The sequence below is a fragment of the Ictidomys tridecemlineatus genome, chromosome 12 (genome assembly GCF_052094955.1).
Source record: "Ictidomys tridecemlineatus isolate mIctTri1 chromosome 12, mIctTri1.hap1, whole genome shotgun sequence".
Lineage (NCBI taxonomy): Eukaryota > Metazoa > Chordata > Mammalia > Rodentia > Sciuridae > Ictidomys > Ictidomys tridecemlineatus.
The window spans coordinates 48402277-48422047 of NC_135488.1; positions in this window are offsets into that span (position 1 = coordinate 48402277).

Below are 19771 nucleotides of genomic sequence, written 5' to 3' on the forward strand. Positions count from 1 at the left end.
ATTTTATAATGTAGTAGTCCACAACAGTCCCCGTACATTTCTTCTGTAAATAAATAAATATAGTCGGTGCAGAGCTTTCAAACCCTAGAAAACATCTATAAACCCTCAGTTGCATTTGAATAGAATGAAGTCTGGATCCCTTGTCAAGGTTAACAGCTCTACACAACAACAGGAATGGAAATTGCCAACTTAAGGGCCTATTTGGCTTTCAATATTTCTTTTTTGAAATATCACTCATAATATAAAGTATATTATGCATATGAACTCACAGTGGAATAATATCACTCTTGCCTGTTTTCTCAATTTTTTGATTCATTTTTTTTAGAACTCGAGATTCTAAAAAAAAACTGAAACATCATGCTCACTTTACCATATGTTATTCCATAAAAGTCTTGGTTTACTGCTTTGAAACAATGATCTGCAAGGAGGATTCTTTCTCAGTAATGAATATTCATAGGAGGTTATTCTGGAGTAAAGACCTATGTTACTTAGGATGAGATTAAATATCTCTTTCATATCTGGTATTTTATTTCTTCTCCAAGCTGTACCTTGACTTGTAATGACATGAAGTCAATTTTATGCCTCCATCATAAATTACTGAGATATCTACAAAAGTTTAAATGGTCCCATAGTTTATGTTCACATTTTATTAGCTCCTACGTTATGAAAATAGGTATTTGTCAGCTGGCAAGCCTATTTCCTAGTGCCACATATAAGTAAATGAAAGGGCTGAATAATAGCAAATTTCCCTTAATTAATACTTTAACAAAAGGTTTTTATTCCTTTTTAAGTAGAACATGATTTTTGTACCTGTTCCAAGTGAGAATGTTGTACTTTTTTTTTTTTCTGTCTTAAAATAATCCGTTGCTATTTCTTCCTTGGCTATGCTATTCATTCCCTTTTGCTAGTGAATATCTTACCAAAATATCCTTGGGAATCCTTAGGATTTGTGTCACAAGGAATTATCCCAAGTCTAATCTGTTCTGTTTTGTTTTTCTGCTTTATATGACAAGGCACTCTGAATTATGCAAATCCCACTTACTCAAAAGCTTGTCTGCTGACCTTCCCATTCCAGGGTCCCAGGAAATTCAGATACTTCTTCTGAATTTAGCTGCAAGAAACAGCCAAAAGCCAGCAGCCTGGGTCTTTTATGATATTTTCCTTATAGAAAATACAAAAGAGAGATCCCTATGGGGACAGGGAAGGTCAACCCTCAGATCATTGTTAGACTCCTGCTTTTTCTAAGAAACAGCTTCTGCATGATTTCTTGCAAATGTTTATGAAGTCTTTCTGTTTTTTTTTTTTAATTTTTAAAAATTTTCTGTTGATGTTAGCAATGCCAGAGGAGAGAAGTGTGGGGTTCTTAGAGATTCAGAAAGGACGCACACTAGCTGGTTATACCAAGAAGCACAGATGATTGGATGCTTCTAAATATCCACACAACCCACCCCACAAAGCTATCAGCTCCCCCACTGAACACAAGTGTCTAGTTTACTCTACGGTTGTCTGGGTCAGGAGTCTGGCCCGGCCAGGCTTCTTCTGCAGGTGGGGACGAGGATGCAGAATTGCCCCTACCTTGCCCGCAGAGAGTTCTCCTTCAACTCCAAGAAGAGCCAAACTCTGCCTCCCACACTCCATTCCTCTCTGAGACCCCGACGTTGCACATTCCATACCTTGTGTGGGCCAGCCTCTGAAGAAGCCTTTGGATTATTATTTGAACTGTAGTATCTTCACGGCTTTTTAGCTTCTGTTTTTCCCTGGAGTGCTATCATTAGGACCACTCTTTGCTTCCAACTTGAAAGGGCCTCCTCACTAGAACCGCAGACACCATCTTGGCTAGGAGTTTTCAATCAGCAGGAGTTACTCATCGACAACACTGAACTCTACATAAATCCCCTGCTACCAACCCCCATCACCGTCTCTGGCCTCAGTTCAATAGGTCTGATTTTCACTTGAAGAAAATAGGGTAAATTCCAACTATAGATCCTACTATGGATTATGGGCAGTACATGCAGACTATGAATATAATGTATACTAATATACAAATAATATAGACTAAGCAAAATATAATTCTACATGATATAGTCTGTGATTCTATGATGCTTCTATTAACAAATGTATGCAAATAGGATTCAGAGCAGGAACCTCGCCAAAATAATCAAGAGATACATTTTATAAAAATAACACAGGATAAGTGCTATTAAATATAGAGGAGATAGAATATTTTTAAAAAGCAAGTCCTTAATTACATTTTTATATTGCATTTTCTTCTACAAACTGGTTTTCGAAAGACTAAACATTCAATATCAGCACCACTCGTTTTCAGAAGTTGTAAAGAAAATAGATGCTACTCATGCTAATGTATGTTTTCTTGAACTTCATTTAAATTTGAAATTAAGCCTGAATTACACTTCGTCAGCCCTCAGTATCATAGCACTTCCCAGGTGACCAGAAGTCTGCACAACTTGAGGTGGGCTACTATACCATTTCATGAGCTACTCTGGACCTAGAAAATGTAGGTGAAGTAGAAGCCAATGAATCCATTCTTCAACAAATACTGAGAAGTCAATATCAATATTTCCAATCCACTCATATTCAATATGGCATTTCCTTCCTTCCTTCCTTCCTTCCTTCCTTCCTTCCTTCCTTCCTCCCTTTCTCCCTCCCTCCCTTCCTTCCGCCCTCCCTCCCTCCCTCCGTCCCTTCCTTCCTTCCTTCCTTCCTTCCTTCCTTCCTTCCTTCCTTCCTTCCTTCCTTCCTTCCTTCCTTCCTTCCTTTCTTTCTTTCTTTCTTTCTTTCTTTCGTACCAGGGATTGAACTCAGTGGCACTGAACCACTGAGCCACATCCCTAGCCCTACTTTGTATTTTATGTAGAGACAGGGTCTCACTGAGTTGCTTATGATATGGATGTTAACTTATCAATTAAATCAGGGTGCTTAGTGATAGTGATAGCTGTTACAGAGCTGGCCCACATCTCAAGTGCTCTTTTAGTCTTGATAAACTTACTGGATTTTGCTAAGGCTGGCTTTGAACTCCTGGTCCTCCTGCCTCAGCCTCTCCAACCTCTGGGATTACAAACATGTGCCACCACACCTGGCTCAATAAGGCATTTCTTTTACTTTGATGTTTAATTATAGTGAAGTGGGCTTTAAACATAACAACAACGGCAACAATAATAACAAAAGTCCTAAGCTGTCCTAAGGGATTATAAACCTGCAAGCATTTAGCTACACATACCACAAAGCAAATAAAATAAAAACCACCTTATTTTTTATGGATGACATCTCTCTTATTGCAAAAGCATGCTTTTAACTTGTAACGTGTTTTATGTTTTGTTTAGCTAGCCAAAATTCTATTTGTTTTCCTTATGGGGGAGGAAGGTTCTAAAAGTTGGAGTGATGCATTACTAAATAAATGGTAGCTTAGGAGTCACCATGACACTGGCCCACATTTGTGAAAGTAGATTGTTTGTCCAAGTCAGCGAATGAGATGAATATTTCTAAATGCATCATTAAAAGCCAAAATGCCGATAATCTCAGCAATTATAATGGCGCTTGTCCGGGTCGATGGAAGAAAACAGACTCTTGCACTGTATTGGGCTTCAGCATGATGAGCAATCTTCACTGCCATCATATAAAACACACCCCTCCACACAAAAACAGGCTAGCTAGTGGACGGTAGACCTTGTGGGACACGCATGCTCTTCCTGACTCCTGGGTAATTTCACTCCTCCACTTCTGACTCAATCATACTTGAGTCAGTGTAGGAAAGTTCTGCAGGGAGTAGGTCAAACCTCATTGTACAGAAGGACACAGCCAAGTACCCAGAGCTCACTTGTTGAAAACTTAGGACCAAAACTAGGTTTGTTTTAAATGTTAATCACGGACAAATCTAACCTTACTTAAAACCCTTTATTGGTTTCCTATCGATCTGATAAAGTTCCAAATCCATCTCCAACCTCGCCAGCCTCATTTTGACCAGCATGTCCATGAATTCTCTCTGCTGTGGCCATGTAGAACATTCTCTAAGCCTCAGGTAGGTCTCTCATTCTCGGTGGCCTTTCATGTGTTGTGCTCTTGGCCTGGAATGCTCTCTGTCTTTTATTTGGTGAAATGTGCTCATCTCATGAGTTTCCATTTGAAAGTATTTCCATAAATAATGTCTTCCTTGAGTCCTTGGAGTGAGTTTTCCCCTCTTGCTGGGTGCTTTGTTACACTGACCTTCTACTTTGTTAAGACTCATCATATTTGCAATCATGTTCCCAATGGGTGTCCTCCCTGATGAGCCATGAACAACTGGAAGACGGTGGTGAGGGGTGGGTCTTGTTGTAATTCTATCTTCCTTTCTGTGGCCAGTGCCTGAAACACACTACAATTGACTCTTTGTATCCATCGGTTCTGCATTTGTGAATTCAACCAGCAGAGCATCAAACAGATATGGAAAAGGAAATTGAATCTCTGCTTAACATGTAGAGATGATTTTCTTGTCATTACTCTCTGAACAATATGGTAAGAATGACAATTTATATAACATTTACATTGTATTAAGCGTTATAACTCATCTAGAGGTAATCGGAAGTATCAGGGATGCCATGCACAGGTTTTATGGAAATACTGTGCCATTTTACATAAAGGCCTTGAGCAACCATGGATTTGGGTTCTCAAGGGGATTCTGGAACAAATTTCGCAGGGATGCCAAGATTGACAACTGTAGGCATTAAATTAAAATAGGACATTTTATTGATTAAGTTTACTTGCTTTCAATGATTATTTCTGAATTACACCATATGGCTTCTCTAATACATAATACATGTAACAAATATAAAACTATGGATGTTTACAACTTATTGCAAAAATGAGTTGAGATTGTTCTTTCAGTAATTATGGTTACTATAATTTCCAAGTAGTGCACGATGGTGGAAGCCATGGATTTGAAAGTGAAGCATTACTGCAGGCCCCAACACAGCCAATTCCAGAATTATTCTGTTGTGCTCTCACATTAGTGGTAGAAAATAGGGCAGATTTTAATGATGTTTTATTACGTTATCTCTCCCTCTCGTTTTCAAATAAAATTCTACAGGTAAGCAAAGTTTGCCTAAGTATATTTCTTTAGAAAAAAAAAATACAACTAAATTTATAAGTCCACTTGTGCTCAATTAAAGCAAGTTTCCTATTTGCTTCTATCATTTTTGATAATCTTTTTATTTTCAGCTTAAATTCTTCCTGACAATGAATCTGTCATTTACTATACATACTTGAGTAACTAAACTCAAAAGAAGAATCCTACCTGTTCTTCCTGCACACCTAATCTACCTCAAACTAATTTCCAACAACACTGTGATTGACTGCTAAGTCATATGCATTTTTGGAAATCTATTCCAAGTGTAAAAGGTGTTCAGTGTCAAGAAAAAATATAGACCACATCTATTCTCAATCACATTTCTTTGACATTTAAAAATTTTAGTATTCACAGTCAAATGATCTAATTCTCATGATAAATTCAAAGCTTTTGTCTCTTCTACCAGCTGAAGAAAATGTGAATTTCCAAGAACTTTCATATTTTCAAAACTCTGTAAGTTGTTAACATCATCCAAAACATTTGACTTAGGGTCACTTCAGGTCACTATAACATGAAATTGTCTGACTGAAGCACACAGGATGAGGCCAATAGAAATAAAGGGTGATGAAGGGGGTAACTTGGTAAGTGATAAATGACTGAAAGTCTTAAAACATGAAAATCATCATTACTGTTATTATCATCACAACATGTAGGACTCACAGCAGTTGCTGCCTGACATATACTGAGCCCTGTCTGTATAACCAGTGGCCTACACTGTCATAAAGGCTAAAACTCCATGGAGTTTAATGACATTTGTAATTTCTTAAAAAGTACTCAATATGCTACATATTGACATATTGAGATTCTTCATATTTTGAGTGCGAGTGTGTGTGTGTGTGTGTGTGTGTGTGCATGTAATCTCTTCAGTTGTTTACAAGAGATTATGTCTAATTTTTCTGGGCATTGAGCCCAGTTTGGCTTAATTTTTATTTATTCATATGTATTATGTCCCAGATTGTTTTGAGAGGAGAGGTTGCTAATTAACATTATCATACGCAGTCTAGTTAAATTTGAACAAAAAAGTGAGGGAGAGTGAGAAAAACATAGTGGAAGCAGCAGCAGCAGCTATAATGATGTGGCATGAGGTACCCATCCAGCTAGAGACAAATGCTTTGGAAATCAGCTGCAAGCCTGCCTTTACTTCATATCACACTAGGGAGCCAACCTTCAAGCTGTATTGTTCAGACATAAAATAAAGATCATTAGGTTCTAAAGACTGACTTCTTTTTGAAAGCAGATTCGGATTCTAGCTCGGCTCAATCAAGAAAAACTCAGTGGGCCTAGCTCTTATTGTATCCCTCTGCACGCTCATTTACCACTCCAATGCATGAAATGCTCATTAATTTCAAAAGATCTGAGCTGCCCTAGGAAAGTGCACAAGGAAGGTAGAAAATGGGTCATAAGACCTTTTCCAAGAAATACTGGAAAATCCTTATTATAGTAAGCTGTCCAGGGGATCAAACTCTCTTTTTCATTAAAAAATGTAAAAAAGCAAATCCATACCCATGGATATCAGGAAATCACCCTCTGGGATGGTAAAAAATAGGTAAGTGCCAACTAGCGTTTATATTTTTAACTGGTTTGTCCTTTCTTTCATTACTTAATCTCACATACCACCAGCAGACAATGGCCTCAGAATTGGTGCTTAAAAAAAGGAAAAGATCATTTATGAGCACAAACTGCATGCATTGACACTATTCTGATCATACTTAACACAGCGTCACACTTGCATTGATTGAACCAGGGGGGCCTATTGTCCTTGTGAGTGTGGAATAAAGAGGAGAACAATTGTTCTGGAGAGTGGGCTAAAGTGGAAAAATTCTTCATCATTAGTTGCTGGAGAAAATTACTGGAAGTCAATTTGGGATGTCATAGTTATAGAAGTCTCACTGGTTTATTTTGTCATTTTTGTCACAGAAGGGTGAGGGATACAAACATCTGTCCAAAATTCCTTTCACATTTTTCTTCATGAGTTAATTGAAAAATTCTATCATTCTCCTATTGCGTTAAGAATGAAGACCTGGACTAAATGAAAGAGAAAAATTGCTTTTATGTTGCATTTATTTTCCCAATTAAGATATATTTTGAGGGTATTACTGAGCTATAACAAATCACTGTGAGTTTGTTACTTAATGAGAATTAATGAGGTTTTTTTTATTTCAATACAAACTGAAAGAGAAAAATAGTTCCCATATAATAGGTAATTTTCCACAATAAATCTTAATGATACTTTCCTGAGATTTATGACCAAAGGACCATGACTTTCACATAAACTGTCATCAAAATCATGAATAAAGTGAAATCACATAACTTATAGAAATTATAAAATTTTATTGGATTGTTTTGTTTGTGAAAGACCGAAAACCACACCCCAATTAGCTTATAAATAAGGAAATGTTTTGTCCCAAAGTATCATGGGCTGGGCAAGGTCAGGTTCTCTGCTGCACTATGCATTAGATACACAATCCCACTGTTTGTCCTGAAGTTGCAGATTCTGAAATGGAGACAACAACTTTGTATCTCACCTCTTCCTAATTTCATGCCCAAAGGCAGAAAATTGTGCTTCTTAAAAATCGAATGTCATGGCAAGGATTGTCTTAAGTGGCTCCACCTGTGATCAATCCCTGTGGCCTGGGAAATTCAATTGTATTGGATCACACCCTTGGCCTTAGATTCTTAGCTAAGGTGTTTCACTAAACCCTCACTATCTGAGCACAGTGGGCAGGAGAGCTCTCCACAGGAAAATGAAGATGTGTTTATCAGAAAGTTAGCAAGTGGCTTCTTGTTGAAGAAAAATAAAGAGATAGAAACAGATGCTCATACAAAGACAGTACTTTTCCTTCTGTGGAAGTTTGAAATGCAAATCGAGAAGAAATTTAGCAATAACCACTAACCCCACACTCAGAAGTATATTCTAATATTGTGATATATTTATTTTCCAGATTATCTATCTTGTTTCCTGCATAGCCTGATTTTAAGTTTATTTTTGAGCCACTTTTCCACATATTTAAAATCGAAATCCACGTATGTTTGTATAATTTACCTTTTCTTTATTTAACATTATTTCATGAAAACTTTTAGAAGGAGCACAATGATCCTCATGTTAATTCCTCCTAAAGAAAAATTTATATCAGGGAATCAGACATTTAAGTTCATTCTTCTCCCTAGAATAAAGTAGTTGAGTGGAAAAGGGATAGAGACATCCCTCATTGGCATACATATGTGTTTAATGAAATTGGAAGGATGCTTTTAAAATAGTCTTCCTCCAGTGCAGGATTATATAATGCTTATGTTGTGTATTTCACTCCGAATATATGATAATGTGAATTTTAATGGTACCTTGCACTCCTCTATCTAATGTTTCATAATATATTTGGCTAATCTCTACTATGGTGTTTTAAATATTATAATTTTAAACTATTAGATGTAAAAAAAATAATTTCAATGAATATTCTTGAATATAAATCTTGTTTTGTATCTTTAATTATTTCCTAAGGATAAATACTTCAAAGCCGAATGATCTAAAATGTTTTAAGTCTTTTGATACATACTACCAGAATACCCTCCAGAAAGATGCTTCCATTTATATTCACAATCCCACTCTTGCTAACAACACTTGGTATTAAAAATGTTTTGTTTTAAATTTAGAAATAATATTTGCACACAGTTAAGAAATTCAAATTGTCCTGTTATTTTGATAAAACCTGCTTTCACCACATAACACTGTGACTCCACATAATGTTTTTAACTATTTCTTTATCAAATTTGAATTTTGTTTGTTATCATCTGTGCAATAAAATATGACAAGTGGTTGTCTTAGGGTTTTCCAGAGGGAGAACCAGCAGGACATACAGATATATAGACATAGAAAGGAGAACTTATTAGAATTGACTGTGGAGGCTGAGAATTCCCAGGGCCAGCAGGTCAGCTCTCTTCAAGCTAGAAAACCAGTAGTGGGTAGCCTGAGTCTGAGTCTCCAGGCCTCAGAACCAGGGAAGCTGATGATATAACTCTTAGTCAGAGGCCAAAGACCCAAGAAACTGGGGGATTGCTGGTGTCAATCCTGAAGTCCCCAAACCAGACACTGTCCAGGGCAGGAGAAGATGTTGTTCTGTCCCGCCTCAGTGATTGGGGTGGGGCCAACCCACACTGGATGAGGACTGGTCTTTCTTACTCAGTCCACTGATACAAATGCACAAAGCTGATCTCATGGAAGTAAAGAATAGGACAAAGCTTACCAAAGACTGAGGATAATAGGAAGAGGAGAGTAGGGAAAGGAGTCAGTTAATTGATACGAACTTATAAACAGGAGAAATAAATTCTGGTGTTCTCTTGCACAGTGGAATAATAACGTGTTATACATCCCAAAATAACTAGAAGAAAGAATTTCTGATGTTCTTACTATAAGGAAATGATAACTGTTGGAGGTGTTGGATATGCTACCTACCTAATTTGGTCATTACACAATGTATACATGTATTGAAACATCACACATTACCCCCATAAATATGTACAATTATGTACATTAAACTTTTTAAAATATAAGTTTAAAATGTTGTTTTCTTCCAGGAACACCTTCACAGATAAAACCCAGAAATGATAGTTACTCTCTTAGTATCCCTTAACCACTCAAGTTGACACAAAATTAATCATCCTAGTGGTTTCCCTTAGGTATACCAACTTCCTCCCCATTCTTCCAAATTTTGAATACCATTATATTTAGATCTCTCTCTCTCTATATATATATATATATATTTGTGGGTGCTAGGGATCAAACCCAGGGCCTTGTGCACACTGAGTCATATCCTTATCCCCCTTCATAAAATTTAAACTTCTAAACCTAAGAGCATTTACTTTTATCCTCTGGGGCTTAATCATATTTGGGCAGAATCTTTCACAATGATGTTTCCTTCTGTCTCACAACAGCAAGTCTTTTTACCTCCTCCCTCTATTAAACACCTTAGGGAGGGGCATACAGATAGAGTCTATCAAATGGATATGACAGAGAATACATGGTGCATACAGAGAAAAGTCACAAGAACTCAAGAGGACACATTCATTCTAAAACAATCTATTCCACAGAGGACGGGCAATGTTGAACTTGTCCTGATGGTACTATGGTGGTACAAATTGACGGTGGCAGTCCCTGAGGGAAGCTGTGCTGCCTACCATAGGATGTTGGGCAGCTCCCTGGCCACTGCCCACCAGATGTCAATAGTAACCCTACCAGCTGTGACAATCAAAGGTGTCAAGGGACATTGCCCCCTGTCCTCTGTGGAATATGATTGTATTTAGAATGAAGTGTCCTCTTTAGAAAAGCCGCTGTTCTATTGGATGCAAACATGGCTTTGTTTACAGGGCTGTGCAGATTTTGGTAGGCAAAGCCGTCTGAATGAAAGTGTACCTGGAGTCTGTGCACTTGTAGGGCAGGTTCTAGGGATACAGGCAGACAGGGTGACAGCAAGTGTCCTTCTGCTGTAACTAGACTGTGAGCTTCAGTCTTGGAGGAGTGCTTGGTGCTTTTATCTTTCTAGGAAGGATATTTATTTTGCTCCCCTCCAGCCTGCTCCCTAGGCTTGCTGAAGGCACTTACATTCTCCTTTCCTTTCACCCAAACCGAAAACAACATTCTCTTAGGTTCCCTTTCTCACCTATCTGGAACATTTATTTGCTAATGCTTTGTTCTTTCCTGACCGAGTCCAGTCCCACTTCCAGCATTTTGAATAATTTAAGAATGTTTCTTTAAAATTGTCTTCAGACTGCCCTGAATTGACAGCTCGCTGGTTGTGAATTCCCTCTGTGTTTCATTTTCGCTTTTAATTTTTGACTCTGAGTTTTTCTTCCAGGCGAATCATTTTCTACTGAAGTCTTGCTGGGATCTGGTAATGAAGATGCGCAAGTGGGGAAATTTACGCCTTTTACTGGGCACTATGAGTTGTACCAGTTTCACTAGTCAAGTCTATAAGTTAATTTCTCAGCTCATGACTTCCTCACCATGGGTAAAATTAAAGATTATCTCCCATAGTCATGCAGAACAAAATTTGAGTATTTGATTTCTTGTTTCTGGCTACTCTTTCCACGCCCAAGTTCCGAGGGAGACAGCATGCTACCTGTGGTACCTCTGCCCTGGTGAATACAGTTCTGGTTTAGTTTTCTATTCATGTACAGGAGCCTTCCTCTCAACTAGCTTTTATGCTGAGTCTTTATTTATATTTCATTTTAAGTACAGCGAGTACAGCTATAACTCTTCCGTGAAGCAGGTGCAAAAACTTTGTCTCAAAACATGAATCAAATTACAATACCATTTTGGGCTAATGGACATCCCACTCTTTGCTTTCAGGCACATGCAGAGTTTCCTCTCTTGCATTTAAGTTCAATCAACTATGCATGTTATTGTGCTTTACTTATTTGTATTGCTATTTTATGAATCATGGACACTGGAGGCAGGTAGACCTGAGTCTGTTTTGCCACATTGACTCAACACCTGCCAGCCTCTGTGCATTATGGGAAGAGCAAGCTCACTGAGATCCGAGATGAGGTTCCAGAGCAGCGTGACAAGGAGGGGCAGAAGCAGCAAGGTAGAAAGACCAATGTGAAGGTCATCACTGGGCACAAAAAGAAGTAGATTTCCTCTTTTCCCTTGCAGGACCAGAAATCAATGGAAACTTTGTGATATTAACAGTGTACACCAGACTTTTTTTAGAGGAGAACTCTGGAAGTATGGTAAAGTGATGGATGATACAAAAAGGAAAACATCCAGTGAGGCAAACCAATTAGAAGGTAGGATGGCAGATCAAGCTGAGATTACACCCTAAGGAAGATCATTAATGCAACTGTGGTCCTAATGGCCAGGAGGTTAAATTCAGGTAATCTCTCTGGGGTGGACAGGAAGTGTTCTGCTTAGTGATAAAGGATGAGGAAAATGGAACTTGGAAGATACTGAGGCTGCTACTTGGGAGGCATAGTACATTGAGGTATAAAGGACTGGAAAAGCCAGATGGGGGTGAAGTTGCACACCCCACCCAGAAGTCTATGTTGTATGTTAATAAAGAAATATGTTTAAAGAAGAGAGCCGTGGCTTCGAAATATAAACAGAAACAAACTCATTCAGGTGAATAATGTTACTGCTTTATATGTAAAGCAATAAGATATCAAGACCAATATAGAACGTGTAGGAATCCCAACAATTAAAAGCCAGGTGGAGAAGGAAGAGCAATCAAACATGGATGAAAAGCAACAGCTGGCTTAGAATAGGAAGAACTTACAGAAACAACAGTGCTGACAAGAGGCCAGATGTCAAAAAGAAGGGGCCTACTGCATTGTCAGAGCTGCAGGGAAGGGATTAGGAGAGGTGCTGGACATCAGGAAACAGCCAGGGTGAGGATTTAGATGCAATGAACCATTGCATTTCTTAATAGAGAAGTATTGGCTAAAACAAAAATATGAACTAAACTCTAGGTAGCTAATTTGTGGATGTATGCCATTGTCTTATGTAATTCTTATACTTTCTTTGTATAAGAATATTCAATACATCCTTATTAAAATTGAACTGAAATATAAAGTGAACAAACTAACCTGATTAGATTGGGCCATTAAGAGACATGAGATGGAGTTCATCTATTCCTCCCCTGCTCCTTCTCCCGACCCCACTATGAATCAACCTCCTTATATCAGAGAAAACATTCACCATTTGTTTTTTGTTTTTTTTTTTTGGGGGGGGGTGGGAGGGATTGGCTAACTTCACTGGGAGGGGCAAGGGGTTAGCAAACCCCTTGGTGGTGCAATATGATGGACATAATTATCCAAAGTACATGTATGAAGACACAAATTGGTGTCAACATACTTTATATACAGCCAGGGATATGAAAAGTTGTGCTGTATATGTGTAATAAGAATTGCAATGCATTCTGCTGTCATTTATTTTCTAAAAAAATCAATTAAAAATTTTTCAAAAAAATTTCCTATGACATTAAAAAAAGACATTAGCTACTTTTTTTGCTTATTTTTTTTTAAATTTTAGGGCAATGAAAAGGAAACAGGAGAAAAATAAACATTAATGTTACTATAAACTGATATCAATCTGCCTTTGTTAGATTCTAATAACTAAACAGTCTGTCTTAAAATTAAATGCCTTTGTTGTTTAAGAGGCTTAAGACAGCAAAGTTCATCATAACCTGATGACAGCAGTAAGTATTTACAAGCAATTACAACACAAGGAGAAGATAGCATGTTAGTTAGAGAACTGAGCTGTGACTGTGGAACAGAATTTTAAAAATTGGAAAATATGAGTGGGTTTGGCAACAAGTAGTGTGGTAAAGGGAGAAGGGACATAAAGAGAAGAACCACAATTTTTACTTGTGATTCCTTTAAAATTAATAAAAATCTACAAATGTGCCTGTATCTTCATGCATATAAACACACAGCACATTATTCTACAGAGTTATGTTTCTCCTAACCAAAGCAAAGATCATGTAAGTACAGAACTCAGTGATTTTTTTTTATAAAATAAGGAAAAAGACCAACTCTCATCCTTCTTTGACCATCCTAAACTTCCCCCCTTGGATGCCAGAAAATCCTCTCATCCTCTTTTGTGTGCTATTTGTGGTAGTTGTATGGACTGGGAGGAAAATGAAGATTCTATAGGAACAATGGAAAACCTATGTGTCCTGGACGTTAGCAACTTTATTAAATCTCTTTCTGCCACAGCATTACTTCGCCTTCTGGACTGGTTTTTGATGAAAAGTGGTGGAACTGGGGACCTGGAAGGCCAATCATGCTTTCAGAAAGTGCAGACGTGGTTGTCTGAGTTCAGAGGCCTCCGTCTCTAGGGTTCCACATCAGCAGATTCAACCAACTGGGGGTAGAAGATATTCAGGGAAAACGTGTCCACAGTGAAGATTAGAGATGATTTTCTTGTCATTATTCTCTACACAATAGAGTGTAACAGCCATTTACATAACACTTACATGGTACTAGGTATCCTAAGCACCCAAAGATGATCTGACGTATTCAGGAGGACAGGCATAGGTCCCACGCCAACACTACGGCATTTTATACAAGCATCTGCATAGGAGGATTGGGGTCTGCAAGAGGTCCTAGAGCCAGTCCTTCCCAGACACCCAGAGAGAACTGTAGTGACTTAAAGTGACGACAGGTTTGTAGAATGGGATACTATTCTACGGACTCAGCAGGAAAAGAAATTTAAAATTTGGGAGAAAAAAAAAAAAAACAGTCACTTCAGAATCCTGGAAAAGATAAGCCTTTTTAAGTTAACAACTGAAAGCTACTTGGAAAAATGTGAAACAGAATTCAAGTAATCAGTTATTGTTGTGTAATAATTCAAACCCAACACCAGTTTTCCTAGATTTTTTTAAGAGAGAGAGAGAGAGAGAGAGAGAGAGAGAGAGAGAGAGAGAGAGAGAGAGAATTTTTTAAACTATTTATATTTCAGTTTTCAGTGGACACAGCATCTTTATTTTAATGTGGTGCTGAGGATCGAACCCAGCGCCCCACGGATGCCAGGGGAGCACATTACCTCTTGAGCCACATCCCCAGTCCCAGATGTTTTAAACTGAGATTTCCTACCAAACCCCTCCAAAGGCAACCTCCTGGAGTTCAGTCTTAGAAATTGCTTCAACTTGGCTTTAGGGGTGGGGTGGGGTAAACACTGTGGATCACTACTCCCTAAGTCTGAAACCATATCCACAGATGTGTTGGTGAGTAATCCCTGGTTTTCCATCCTTGAACAAATAATATATAGACATCCAAAATTCTAATGTTCTCAGGAAACCGAAGCAAAATGGATTTTTAAAACCTCCTTCGACTGTAAATTTGCCAACAGTAGAATTTATATTCAATATGAGACACAGTAAAAGCAATCTAGCTTTCATGATTTAGTTTCATTGGTTTCAATTTTTTTTGTGTATTTGATGTAAATTGTTCAACTCGTTCAAATTTAAGGGGAGCTTTATATACTTTAGCAACCAGAAAAGTTCATCTTTGTCTTACTTTTTTATGCATTATCCTTGAAAAACCATTTTTGAATATTGGCTGCAGACATGAAGCACTGAGCTAGGCATAAGAAAGGTTAGTATAATAAAATCTGTGCCTTTGAGGAGTTTACCATCTACCAAAGAAGACTAGCAGGTGCTATGATGTCTTCATAAAAGCTCAGTGCAGGCTAAGTGAGGAGTCAGCTCCTAAAACCTGCAAAATAGCAACATTGTGGTAATTTTATATTTCTCCCCAACAGTAGGTAGATAACTGTATTTCCCTGTAAAGATAAGAGAAAACTAAGAATGTCTGGTCTACCTGTAAATTTGTGTATGGTCAGTGAGTTTCAGGCATGCATGAGTGCATTTAACTTGTGCTGACTAGGAGACGCCTCTAGATGGCAATGCCATTCAGTGGACTGATACACAGATGATCTGAAACCAGGGACCTGCATTTGTGGTTTGTGTCCCCCTCTGCCACTTCCTACCATCATGTGAATTTGGAGGAAAATTTAATCTGAATTATATTATCCTTGCCTTATAAAATGAGAGTCATGATTCCTTCCTTTGAATTTATCCCAAAGATTAAATGACAATGTGTTTTAAAATTGTCTTGTCAATCAAAGCTTTATATGAATTTTAGTTACACAAAAACATGAAGGGAACTATAAAGAGAAGAATATTGTTAAATAAAAAGCTAAATATATCTGTAGAGAATATGCATCCTACATATAAGTAAATGCTCTATATTATTCAAGAATAAAAAATTCATTAGCTTGATAAAAGCAATGAGAATTATGTCCTACTATTCACTAACCCAAAAATGCATAACTTTTAATTTGCCATGAAGCAGGCAGTGTGTTTAATCTTCTGTTGCATTTTAAATTTTAGCCTTCATTTATTAAGAGGAGGGGAAAATAGGACTCTTTCCAATATGTTTTACATTTTTATAAACCTAGACATAGCCAATAAAACCACAAACCTTCTAGCAAAGAAAATGTTTTCCTCTCTGAGATCATAAAAATAAAATACTGATTACATTGAATAGTATTTTAAATTAACTCACAATGCTAGCTTTAATCACATTTCATGATTATATGAATTATCATTTATTTTCTCTTTGCAAGCCATTTTTTTTTCCTACTTAGAAGCCATACATTTTCAAGTTTCCATGTGTAATTTCTGCACAGAAACCACTGTGGGTTTATTTGCATTTTGAGTAAACACTGGCTTGTTTGTTTAATAACAATAAAAGTATATCAAGCCATCCACATTTCATGAGCCACAGTGTTACAGTCCACAGAAGATTCAAACCAGAATATGTAAAATGTAGTGGGATAAGTGGAGGGCAATTGTGTGGGTCTGGCTATAGGTTCTTTGTGTAATAGTACCTAACTCGTTTCTGCAGTGTAATGATCTTGCTCTTTTTCAGGGCTGAAATGTAAGGATTTGCTACCTGGTATAATGGAATAATTTAAAACATCTTTGAAAGAATCTCTGGAATGCATACATTTACTTTCCAGATCATAAAACCAACACAAATAATTTAGGTCAGATTGGAAAGACTGTAACTCACTGTTCACCAGCCAGGCCCGCGGCTAATCCATATTTTATGGAACGTACATATTTAATGAAAGAGGAACCATATTCCATTTCAGAATGAAATGAAATGCTGGTTGTTCTGTAATTAAAGGGAAGGACACTGCCCTTTGCTTTTCGCAATTTAGCTTCCGGGTGGTAACTGGCCCCCCAGGGAAGACCTGCCATTATTCCCTGCTGCAGGGCGAGGGCAGGAACCGTGCCCACGTGTTGGAGATCATCCTTCTAAACATGCCTCTCAGCAGACATTCAAAGCCCATTCCAGATACATTTGCCTCACCCCCTCCCCGCCCCGTGGAGATCAGAGAAGAGGCTCTGATGGCCTGTCTCTGTATGGGCCAATTTTTTAAAAAATATATTTTTAGTTGGATATAGACACAATTCCTTTATTTCACTTATTTATTTTTATGTGGTGCTGAAGATCAAAACCCAGTGCCTCACACTAGCTAGGCAAGTGCTCTACCACTGAGCCACAACCCCAGCCCTCTGCCGGCCAATTTTGTGTTCTTTCATGGAATACGTTGGTCCAAATCTCCAGAAGAAGTGGGCAAGACGGCCAGGGCTGGGGTGTGCGAAGGAAGAAGAGATTGTTTCAATCAAAAGCAACTCACTTCTGTGGCCTCCTAGAGAGACACACACGCTGAAATGATGGGATGCAGAAGAGCAGATCCAGAGCAGAACACGTGAGAAAAGCAGAGAGTTTTTCTCAGTGGATTTCGCCTTGCCTCCAGTGTTGCCTTTAAAGAACTCGTCTTCTGGGTAAAAATACTTGAATGTCCAGAAAGATCCTACAAACATACAAAACCCTTAAACATCGTCTGTGAAAACAGGATGAGTCGTTTACGCCTTAATATATATTAACGATCAAGTTGCTCACTGGGTTTGGAGGAACAGGTGGGTCATTCTAGAAAAGCTCCAGGGTAAGAGATCCTATTCTGAGAGGGATTCTCAATAAGCTGGTGGGTATCTTAGTGCCTGTCCATCAGTGTCAGGAACACAGCCCCCCTCCCCAGTTAAAGGAACTACAGAAGAAAAGTTTGAAATCAATGTAGTGTACATTGACTTCATACTCAACCTGACCACCCTCCTGCAGCTAACAAGGGAAGACGTCAAACAGATGTGTCTAAACGACTCAAGTGCCACGAAGACTGAAATGCTTGGAGGAGAGAGGGGGGGGAGAGGGGGGGAGAGGGGGAATGAGGGGCAGTGAGGGGCAGTGAGGGGGAGGGAAGGGGAGAGAGGGGGAGAGAGGGGGAGGGAGGGGGAGGGAGGGGGAATGAGGGGCAGTGCGGGGGAAGGAAGGGGAGAGAGGGGAGAGAGGGAGAGAGAGGGGAATTAGAGGGAGGGAGACAAGCACCACTTTGTTGGTACCCAGGAGGGGAGAATGTGTCTAGAATCAACTGTATCACTACATTCAAAATAAGTACAGTCGACACCACTCATTTTTTAGAAAGAGGTAGAATGACTCTTCCACTTTCAGGCTGTGCCTATTGCCTTCAAGAAGCGGGTGGGGCCGGGAGCGATAGATAGCCTGGCCAAACAAGAGAAGGGAACTCACACCCCAAGGGTCTACTCTTAGGGCTAGCTGCATTCACATACTGCTTTTCAGAATTTAAGTACTCAGTTATCCAATTCCATAAATGAATAAAGGGAGGATTTAGTCAGACACTGGACTCGTTGCCATATGATCTAAGACGCTAAGTGTACAGAAACTATATTTCTCTTTTCATTCCTAAAAAAGGTTCATGGCTGAAAGCCAAAGTCAAGACTTAAAATTCTACAGTCTATAAAAAAGATAACATTGGTGGACCAATAAAGAAGTAATTTTCATTGGATATTTTCAGTGTGAATTGGGTGAAGGGTGCTCAGAACAAACAAAATAATCATTTATGAAGATGTCTAACTGACCTAGAAACAGAAGACATCCGATTCAGTGGGTCCTCAACTACTAGCCAATGGATGTTTGGACTGAATTATCCACAATTTAGCTTACCTTCAAGACGAGGGCCCAGAAAAGAAGCATCTTAATTTAATTCACCACCATATTTGACTATGGGTCTCGAGTTGTTTTGGGAAAGGTATGGAATACTTAACCAGGTATTGAATTTTCTGTGTAATTTCTGGCTTCACTTTGAAAGCTTTTCCTCTACCTCCCTCTAGTGAGTCAAAGGAGGCAAAACAAAAGAAGCATGAGCAATTCTTAAAATTGGGAGAAATAATAAAAACAAAAACCCGGGACCCTTATGCAAGGTGGTTGGCAGTTTAATCCTATATCATTTTCAGTTTGGACACTATCTTCCTCTATCTCTTTGAAATTGTTTCAGAATAAGAATAATGAGATTTTTTGTTAAAGTAATATAGAATGGCTGGGTACCGTGGCACAGACCTGTAATCCCAGCAACTTGGGGGACGGAGGCAAGAGGATCACAAGTTTGAGGCCAGCCTTAGCAATTATTGAGGCCCTAAGCAACTTAGCTAGGACATACCTCATATTTAAAAATAAATACATAAGAAATTAAAAAGGACTGTGGAGGTAGCTCAGTGTAGCTCTAGGAAAGTCTCATTCACAGTACTTAAAAAAAAAAACAGCATAGAATACATGAGAACCATTGCTATATCAATATACTCTGGTTCAGCAACTGGGATCTCTAAGTCACAGATCTTTTCTGGAAAATCATTTCTGAAACAGAGTGATCTTTGTTGGACCGGATTGTTCTTCTCAGAAACACAGCTGACAGGTGTTTCCAGCAACCAGATAGATACTTAGTAGGAAAGGAGTACTGATGCCTTACTACATCTAAATGATCAAAGAGAAGGGACAGGCAAAGTCACACAATCACAACTCCCCCTTTCTGCCAAGTCCTCAGGGTTCACAGACCCCTGATGCACAAACCTACAAGAGAAGAGGCAGGAGAAGCATATGCCAATCATACCTCAGCAATTTCTTCAGTGTTTATGCTGCAAGTTGGAAAACAAATAGGAAGACAGAACAGAATAGCACCTGCATTTTTGTGCCTGTGTTTGCTGAGGTGCCAGATCAGGAAGAGTGAATAAAAACTGA